Source organism: Hipposideros armiger, unplaced genomic scaffold (assembly GCF_001890085.2).
Source record: "Hipposideros armiger isolate ML-2016 unplaced genomic scaffold, ASM189008v1 scaffold_87, whole genome shotgun sequence".
Lineage (NCBI taxonomy): Eukaryota > Metazoa > Chordata > Mammalia > Chiroptera > Hipposideridae > Hipposideros > Hipposideros armiger.
Genome location: NW_017731437.1, coordinates 1,049,952 through 1,060,515, shown reverse-complemented (window position 1 = coordinate 1,060,515; position 10,564 = coordinate 1,049,952).

The following is a 10,564-nucleotide window of genomic DNA, read 5'->3' as shown; positions in this document are numbered from 1 at the left end:
TACTCCCTTTTCTATCCTTTACCCACCAAGAATTCCCAGTATTTCTCATCTTTTAAGAGCCACTCTTGAAAGGCAGGAGAAGGGAATGGAACCCCTGGTGCCAGGATTCTTGTTGGGAGTGAAAACCCTGGCCCTTCGGGGCAGATCTACTCCCTGGTTCTGGGCAGAGGCAGCTAGAGGTGGCTTCTCCCGTGGGGGTCTAGCCCCACAGTCATTCTGGCTGCCCGAGTGTTTGCTTTGGATGACGTGGTTCCCATCAGCTATTTTCATCCTCGATGCCACAGCCTAGTTCTGGCCCTGCCTTATGGTGTTTGTGCCCAGGATTAAGTGAAGACATCACTCCTCCCCAAGAGGAGGGCACCACTCCCTCCTGGGCGTGGGCAAAAAAGTTTGAGACCTAGAGTTTCTTTCGCGCACACACACCTTCTCAGCCTGTGAAGCATGTGACTGAGCTGACCCCAGGGTGTGGCTGGAACCGAGAACATCTACAATAAAGGGACCTATGTCCTCCTCTGGAATCTGCCTCACGTCTCTGCACCCAGCTGTGTGGCTGGAACAGTGCTCAGCCTCCAGGCTGGGGAGACCCACGCCCTGCACCCCAGCAGAGCTTCTGCTTCTCTCCCAGGAAGGCCCAGTGCTCCCTGCTGCCCCAGAATCCCCATCTGGGCCTAGGATGCCCCAATTCTGCTTTCTAGGGGAAGGCTTTCTCCCTGAGGCTACAGGGTGAATGTGTTTCCAGGCCAGCTGCCCCCTCCCTTGGTTCTTTGTGGCCCAGGGGCCCCAGAGGAGACCGGAGGGAAGGCAGGGGCAGACAGAGGCCCTCAGCGCCTGGCCAAGGTCAGGCAGGACAATGGGTGAGTTATGCAGCTAGAGAGCAAGGCCATACAAGTCCTGCCCCGGCTGCCTCTGCAGCTAAAAATAGCCCCTCCCACAGAGCCCCGCTTCTGCCCCTGCAGCCAGGATGTTGTTTTTTCCGGGCAGGGCCTCCTTGCTCCAGAGCTTTGTGTTCAAAGCAAGGTTTCCTTAGCAGCCAAGCGCCCCCAGCTCACCCAGGCCCTGGGGCCCATGGAGAGGGGCCTGTTCTGTGACTGTCAATGTGGGCCCACAAGGGCTTCCTAAAGTCCCCTCACCTGCTGTGAGCCTCCTCTCTTCCACAGAGCCTCTCCCACCCTACCACCCCCGCTCTGTCTCTTGTCTTCCTCCCCCAGCTTGGCACTGCCCACCCCACACACTGCCCTTACAGAGAACCCTCTGGACCCTGACCCTGCAGAGCCCTGGCATGTCATGGAATGTGAGCTAGACAGCCAAGGACTGGTGCTTCCTGGTTGGAATTTGGGCCTGACCGGTCAAGTCTGCAACCACAGCATCCACGCCACTTGCAGAATGATTTCCAGCTTCCAAAGGCTCATGGACCTTTGTGTGTCTTCGCCCCAAATCCCAGCGTTACAGCTTCACAGCTCTGAATAGGGGATTGGCACCCCCAGAGCACAGCTAGCAAGGGGCCGGCTAGGTGGGCCAGACCCCAAGTTTCAGCGTTATCCCCATTCTGGAGCCACAACCCTGCACTTCCTCTGCGACTCCAGGCTACCTGTAGAGCTGGAGGGATGGTGTGTGTGAGTCTATGTGTTTGTGTAACTGCGTATGTGTCTGTCTGTGTGCCTATGCATGTGTGTGGGGTGTGTGTGTGTGTCTGCGTGCGTGTGTGTGTGTGTGTGTGTGTGTGTGTATTACTGTGTATGTCTGTGTGTCTGCCTGGGTGTATGTCTCTCCATTTGTGTGTATGAATCCAGTCCAGTGACTTTTCAAATATGCTCTGAGAAGACCTGGAGCTCCAAGGAGGTACATGAGGCGGGAGGCAGGCTGGCAGGGTGGGAAGGGGAAAAGGAGGGGGAAGCTAGCCCCTCACCACCCCTGCCAACACTTTCATTAGAGCAGATTTTACCTAAGATTGCTTGAAAAAAGAAGAACTGCTAAAAATTTAAAAAATGTTAGAAAACCACCCATCTAGTCCAAACCTTCTACCACGACCATTTCAAGATGAAGAAACTGAGGCACAGAGACGTGTAGGAGCTGCCCAAGGCTACCCAGTCCAGGATACTTGCTCCATGCTCCATGGCTTAGGTGTGTCCTGTGCTTAGAAATGTCTACACACACACACACACACACACACACACACACACACACACCCTGCTTCCCAGCACTGTTGCCTGTGTAAGGCCTGTCCCCGGCAGGGCCCCAGTTTCCATGGCCACCAGAGCCCTTGGTGGAGCTGCCCCAGGATCTGTGGTCTCCCAAGCTCCAGCCAGCACCCCTGCCAGTCACAGACAATGACGAAGAGTGTGAAGGGTCTTCTGAGGCTGTCGCTATTAGCTCAGTCTGGCTCTTTTGGGCCAGGCAGGGAGCCAACCTCCACTTGAGCTTTGTTCCTGTGGGAAAGTAGGCTTTTGGAGTTCCAAACAACAGGCTGAGCAATGGACTTAAGCATCGCTCCCTTGTGGCAGCTGCGAACTGCTGGGTTGTGTGCCCCTCACTGCTCTCAGCCGCTCTCCACACTCCAGGAGGGGAGAGGCAGATGTCCTCTCCCTCCCTGCTTATTCCCCTCCTCCGGCCCCTCCTAACAAACACTCACAGAAGTGCCTTCCTTCACCTCCCTTTCTCCCAGTCACAGGGTGAGGCTGGATGCAGACTGTGGTCAAAGAGGAGGCTTGGCTAGGAAGATGGGGCTGAGCTGGGAGGGGCTGAGGTCTGCAGAGGCTCTACTGGGCTGTGCTGGGGTTTTCCCCAGGGAGGAAAACAGCATATAGTCACAGGGTCTGTGTCGCATTCACCCCCACACCCAACACACACATTCCCCTTTGATGCCAACGTTCAAAATCTGGAACACGCGCTCACGCCCTTTCTGCACAGTCACGTCTTCTGGAAGATGCACAGAAACTGCTGGAGGCCCTGGGTGGTTCTCTTCAGCTTCACTCAGGGTGGAAGCTTCCACCTCCTTCCCCAGGGCCCTCCGAGAAGGGCCCAGGCGGGAGATCACACCTGGGCTCAGAGGTACATGGAACCAAGCACCGAGTCGGCAGGGAATATGTTTTGATGTCCTGTGTACTTTATCTTTAAATGACTTTCTTCGTGATATCTCTGATTTTGCTTTATTATATATATATAAAAAAAAACCCAATGCTTTTCTGCCCCAGCATTAAACAGTCGTTTGCATGAGTTCTGGAATCAGAAAGTCTTGGCTAAATATTCTACTTCAGCCATTTCCTAGCTGTACACCTTTAGGCAAGGTACTTAGCCCACCGTGCCTTGGTTTCCTCACTTGTAAACTAAGGATAACAGTAGAACGCATGGCATTATTTTGAGAACTGAATGAGATAATTTAAGCAAAGTGCTTGGCACAGATGCTGGCACAGAGTGAGCTTTCGATAAATGTTGTTGTTGTTATTATTCATCTGAATAACTGGGTAAAATCGGCACTCTTGGAAGATTTGTCAGTCCTTGGGAGGTCCCCCAGTCTGTTCTTCAGGCACCAAGATGAGCCCAGACCTAAGTTTGCCAGGACGCTACATTTTGCCCCACCCGCTGAGACTGGAAATTTGCACTCACTCATTCAACAATACTTATCCAGTGTGGGGCGCTGTGCTCGGCCAGGGATACAGTGCTGAGTGACCCAAACAGAGATGCCCCTGCCCTCAGAGGAACCACACAAACAGCTGTATAACTGTCACCAGAATAAAGTGCTGTAAAAGAAAAGGGCAGCCACTCTACCTCTGGGGACACTCCCAAAAGAACTGAAAGCAGGGACTTGAAGAGATGTGTGTAGGCCCATGTTCATAGCAGCATTATTATTTTTTAATTTTTTTAAAAAAGATTTTATTGGGGAATTGGGGGAGGGGAACAGTGTTGGGGAGTCAAGGAAGGGGAGCAGACAAGTTGCTGTCCTTTTGTTCTTCAGTCTAGTTGTGGAGGACGTCGCTTCACTGGCCCATGTTGGTGTTATCATTGCGCTCTTCCCAGGTGAGGCAGATCGGTTGCTGGCCTCTGGACGGCCGCTCATGGCGGCTCTTGGCAGCTCACACCGGCTGCCGGCCGCTCACGCTGGCTGCTGGCCACACACAGTAGCTTATGGCAGCCCACTGCAGCAGGGGCTGCAGCTTACGCCGTCACCGGCGACTCACGGCAGCCCAGCTCCAAGTCGAGCTGCTGTTCACCATCTTAGCTGTGGAGGGCAGTGTCACTGGCCCTCATGTGGGATCCGAACTGGGGCCCTGCTGCTCAGAGCTGGCGTCCCAGGCCAGCTCTTAACCAACACGCCACTCGGCTGGCCCCATAGCAGCATTATTGACAGTAGCTAAAGGGTGGAAACACCTGAGTGCCCATCCACAGGTGAACAGATAAGCAAATGTGGCCCATCAAGACAATGGAATATGATTCAGCCTTAAAAAAGGAAGGAATTCTAACACCTGCTACAACATGGATGGACCTTGAAGCCATTATGCTCAGTGAAATAAACCAGATGCAAAAGGACAAGTTTTATATGGTTCCTCTTACACGAGGTCCCTAAAAGAGGTAAATTGATAGAAACAGAAAGTAGGGGGCTGGAAGTGAGGAATGGGGAAGTTAGTGTTTCATGGGGATAGAGTATCAGTTTGGGGGAGAAAAAGTTCTAGAGATGGACGGTGGTGATGGTTGCACAACTATATGAATGTACTTAGTGCCACCAAACTGTACATGAGGGGGTCAGGACATGCCTCCCCAAAATATGCCAAGTTGGTAATATCGACTATTTTGAGCTAAAGAGACTTGAAAAACAGCAGATGCTAGAATGGATTTCTGACCTCCTCTTTCTGAAAAGAAGAGTGAGAACTCCCGTGTGAAAGATGCCTGCCCTATACCAGGAGGAAAGGAACATCCTTACCACCAGAGATGGGGTGCTGAGGCCGAGAGACATCTGAACAAACCAGCCTTGCTAAAATAATCTTCCGTTAGCCTCCTCATATATTTTAGTTCCTTTTCCACAATTACTACTCTTTGTTCCACCGAGTATATAAGCACTTAGGCCTAACTGCCTTTATTTTCCTGTGAAGGCTCCCATGCACCTGGAAAAATAAAATAAAATGTGTATGCTTTTCTCCTGTTAATCTGTCTTATGTCACTCAATTCTCAGGCCCAGCTGGAGACCCTAAGAGAGAAGATGAAAAATGTTGCTTCTCCTACACTACAAAACAAAACACAAATTTCCAGAGACCAGGAAAAAAAAGGAAAAGACAATGGCCATGAGAAGGGGCCCTAACAGGGTTTGCAGAGGGGCGTTTCCAGGGACGCCCTCCCTGACAGGACAGCTGAGGTCTGAAGGACAGGGAGGAGCTAGCAAGACAAAAAGGGTGGCATGGGCTCGGCCTGGGCCAGAGCACGGCAGGGGGCCAACCTGCAGGAAACAGAGCTAGTGGCATGAGGTGGACAGGCCCGTTTTGGCAGGGCAGAGCCTAATAAGGATTCTGGACTTTTCCTAGGAGTAATGGAAAGCCATGGCAGGGTTTCATATGGGGAAATAATACAATCAGATCTGAAAGTGTAAAATCACTCTGTAATTTAGGTAAGAAATGGGTTTAAGGAGAGAAAAAAGAGGATGAGAGGGACTGAGGCTACCCCACTTGGCATCTTTCTAGGGAGATGGAGAGGAGCCACACCCCAACCCCCAACTCTGGGAAGGAGGACCCAGAAATAACAGGGAGGGGGCCCAGGCCCTCAAGAGCCTCTGTCGGTCCCTCTTTCCCTGAGTTCTCTCTCCAGGCGTGGCTCCTAAGTGCTGGGCACTTTTGGAGGTGACTCTGCATCTTTCTGGCTTTCTGGGGTTGGGCGGCCCAGAAGTGGAAAGGGAGGTTTCCTAGTATAAACACTTCTACAGAAGGAATCGCTCAGGACAGGCTTCGCAGCAGTGTCTGGGGAAATTAAACTTGACAGAGCTGGGAGGTCTGGACTGGGAGCCTCAGGGTGGAGCTCATCTCCAAGGCAACCAGAAACAGCCCCAGACGTGCCCTGGCTCTGCCTCCTGATGGAGAAGCAAGGAACTTGTTACTGAAATACCCATGGCCAAAATGACCCACCCAAAATAACTCACTTCCACCTCACCAGTGCCTCACATGGCAGCTGCCACTCTGTCCTCACAGCTCAACCAACCAACAGCAAATGAATGGAAGAAAGTTGAGCGTTACCTCGAGTTTTCTTTCTTTCACTGGCTTATTTGAAAGATGACCATTGGCTGAATGAAAAAAAAAAAACCCAAACAAACAAATAATAAAAACGGTGTATCAAGCATGAATTTGTTCCATAACACTCAGACACAAGAAAGGTCAATCTTGGTATTTTCCCTGAATCAAAATTTATTATGAGCCGCCCTTTGCCAAGAAGCTAAGAAATTCAACCTCAGACACGTTTGGTGGTGGTGCGGGGGTGGGGTGTCGTCCCCCTCAGTGGAGTGATGATCTGGGGTTTACACAGTACCATGGTAGAGGAGAGCTTCTCCACGGGACAGAAATCTCCCGTCTACTGGGGCAGCTGCTGAGAGGCCCACTGTCCAAGCCCAAGTGGTCTTCGTATGGCGAGCCTTCCCTCCCCTGAGCCAAGCAAGGTTTGGCGACCGTACCAAACTGCTGTCTTTCTGCTCCCAACCCGCTGTAATCGTCGGCTAGGGCTGCTGGAACAAAGCATCACAAACTGTGACTTAAACAACAGAAATGTATTGTCTCACAGTTCTGGAGGCCGGAAGTCCAAAATCAAGGTGTCGGCAAGGATGGTTCCTTCTGGGGCTGTGAGGGGGACTCTGTTCCAGGCCTGTCCCCCAGATTCTGGATATTTGGCAATCCTTGTTTTGTAGCTCTCTGCCTTCATCTTCACCTGGTGCTCTCCCAGTGTGCATGTCTGTGTCCAAATTTGCCCTTTTTATAAGGACAGCAGTCACACTGGATTATGGCCCACCCTAATCACCTCATCTTAACTAATGACATGTGCAACAACCCTACTTCCAAAGGAGGCCACATTCTGTGGTACTAGGGTTAGGATTTCAACATATGAATTTAGAGGAGGGGGACACAATTCATTCCGTAACACCTACCCTCTAAACTCAGCTCCCCAGTGCTGAGGCTGGGACCCTGGGCCACATTTCTCCATTGCCCACTGTCCTGCCGGGTTCTGTCAACAGGACTCCAGCCTGCAGGGTTGGAGAAGGGGCCCCTGTCTTCCTGGCTACTGTTCCACCATCATCACAGGAAGGCTTCTTCATCCTGACAGCTGCAGTTCCTTCGCAGTAGCTAAAAGCAGTTTGTAGCTTTTCCAGCCCTGCAGAACCAGCCTCCTGGAGCCCCCTTTTGGGACATACCAGCAGGCATGGCCCCTCCTCAGAGGGCTGGGCTTTAGTTCCCTGGGACTCTTCCTTTAGCTTCTGTGTTTTAACAATTCCAACTTTGCCCTTTGGCCCCCAGCCCTAGGGCTGGTGGCTGCTTCATGCACCTCTGGGACACCTCAGAATTTTCTGTTTCACTTTTTCAGTTACCTAGCAACCTAACTTTAGACCTACGTTATTGACATGCCAACTTTATACCTATGTTAATTCTTTATAGTAAATTCTCTGTTCAGCTAGCTAGGATGGTTTCTGCCTCCTGACTGGACCCATAGTTCTTGGTGTTCAGGCCCCAGCGACCACAACCCTACCTCTTGGGATTGCTGTGGCGGGGGTAGACCCCCAAACACTGCTCCTGACCCTGAGCTTTGAAAGCACTGCTTCCCTCTCTGGGTCCAGCCATTTTTGCAGCCCCAGCCCTCTGGCTCCTACAGCCCCAGCCACACACAATAGGGCTTGGCCTCCGGACAAAAGCCTGGGCCTTTGTACCTTCAAAGTATCGGGCAAGTTCCACGTTTAGCCAGTGCTGAGAACAACTGTTAGAGAAGCCACAAGCCGGCTCTGGGAATAGGAAGGGTTGCCTCCCCTCTTGGCTGGGAGAGGGAAAAACGCCCACTACCTGACTCCCGCAACTTAGATGTCAAAAGTGGCCAGTATGCTGGTTTGAGTTTCACCCCAGAGACCTCGTATCTCTGACTCCAGACCCAGTCCTGGACTTGGCAGCAGAAATGGCCTGATTACCTATGACTGACTCTACCGTGTCGCTGGTGGGGTAGAAGGCAGAGCATTTGCATTCATGCCAGGGACGCTGCTGGTGCCAGCGGGGCTGGGAGGAGTAGCTGCCAGGCTGGAGGTGATAGTAGAAGAGATGCCTGAGGTCAGGGGGCTGCCTACGGGGAGGATGCCCAGCATGTCCTGCAACGAGAGTGAGGAAAGGCACCATTTGGTAAATTGCTTCCCAACCTTTCTGATGTCGTGATACACATAGAAAATGATTATTTGTTCAGCACAAATGATATTCATTCTGCTCACTGGGGCAAAGAGATGAAGCTTCTTGGGGGTCAAGAGGTGACTGATCCGGGGGTCCTGTCACCCTGGACCCCACCTGGCTGTTCTGGGGTGAGGGGAGCCAGTACATCTCAGACATACTGGCACCCCTGCTTAGAATAGTGCTCAAGAAACTTGGGTCTGGAGAATAGGAGCAATTACAGCTCATTGAAAAGGAGCCATTTCTGGAAACAGGCAGATTCTGTGTGGACCAGATCTGAATTCTGAGACCTGGGCAGAGGTGGAGCCTTTTGCTGAAGACTTGGCTCAGCAATGAACCGCCCTTGAGTCGCTCAGTGTGAATACTGGAAACCACCGGCCCTCTCTGTGGACTGGAAGCTGCCCTAACAATGTATTCACGTGGTCATGTTTTTTTTTTCCTGTTTCATAGTCATATGTTTTTATAAAAATCGCCAAAGTTAGACATTTAAGCCAGAATCAGTTAAGCCTGCTATCTCTCTCCACTCTGACTTCCTCTTTATCACATTTCCCTTCCTGTAACAGGCCTCCATGTGGCCACGGCACTGTGTATTCGTGATTGCATATTTTAGTTCTTAAGCAAGCCCTCCAAAATTGTAAGCCTCAGGCCCCACAAAACCTGCTTCTGCCCCTGCAACCAGCCAAGTGCAGCAAAAGGGTACGTGGGACAGGGCTGTGGCCACCTTCCCCTTTATGGCCCTTTATGGTATGCAGTCATTCTTGCATACCCATCACTGCATGGATTTTTTTTCTTTTTGAAATTCATTATTAATATTTACAACGTGTACAGTAAACAAACTACGCAAGAGTATACAATGCACACCGAGCCCCAGCCAACCCCAATTCCCAGACCCGTGCCTCAATGGAATAATGCCCAAAACAATGTCTGTTGGATCTTTCCAAAAAGTTTAAATCTAGATCTCAATCCTATTTTTTATACTCCATTCTGTACTTAACAAACCTTCACGATCTTTCCATATCAGCACGTAGAATTTGACTTCATTCCTTGGGACAGCTGCATAGATTGCATGTATGAAAATCTAGCCATTTGGGGCAGATTTCATCAAGTCCATTAAACACAATTTCATTGCCCTTGTCCTGCAAGGTCCAACCTGGTTTTGCACAAGACCTCACAGAGGCCTTGTTTTATCATCTTTTCTAGTTTCCGATCTTTCTTCCAGGAAATCTCACTCAAAACATAAATCAAGCCACCACCACGTGTCAGGAAATCAGCAGTTTGCTTAAAATCACTCTGATCCCTTCAGATTAACGATGCAGTAGCACCGCCTCGTGGGGAGTGAGATGCTCACATCCCCCCTTAAAGATCCCTGTCAGAGGTGGGGAAGTTTACCTGACTACAGCTGCTCAGTGGGGGCTGCCCAATGCTCGGTCACAAGCTGAAACAAGTCAGCCCCGTTTTGTAAGCTGCCCGTCTCGCATTGTGCCTAATTCCATTCAGTTACTCAGAGTCTTGTTTAAATCCCCCAGCCGGGATGCTGCAGGGCGGGCCGGACCGCAAAGCCAGAACAGAGGAAGCAGCGCCACCACGAGGCCAGCTGTGGTGGAGGCAGCAGTGAGGTTGGGGAGCGTCCGACCCAACATTGAATTTGGTGGGGCGATCAGGTCGGGGCACCGGGTCCAAGTTCTCCTCCCCACACGGAGATTCTCACCGCCCATCTCGGAGTGTCTGGGTTTGATGTCATCAAAGGGACAGCAGTTTTTCCTGACTCTTCCCTGCCAGCAAGCCAGCCCACCACGTCCTGAGACAGAGACTGGGTCTTGCACTCATCTATATGGCTCAGTGACTACCCAAATCGGGAGCAAAGTCACATAGTAAATGCTCTATAAATGTTCGTTGAGTGAATGAAGACCCCCCCTGGTGACTTTTTAGCACTCCACACACCAGGTTTGGGTTACAGCCCCCATTCTGTTAGTCCAGGGCTTTTACGATTAATTTCCTTTGTGATGCGCCCAGCTATTCATACCGGTCCCTCTGAGGACAGGGTGGGGAGTGTACAGACCGACTACCGTATTTGCCGGCGTATAAGACAACTCGGCGTATAAGACGACCCCCTAACATTTCCACTCAAAATACAGAGTTTGTTATATGGTCGGCTGTGTGCGATTTTGCGAGTGTGGTAA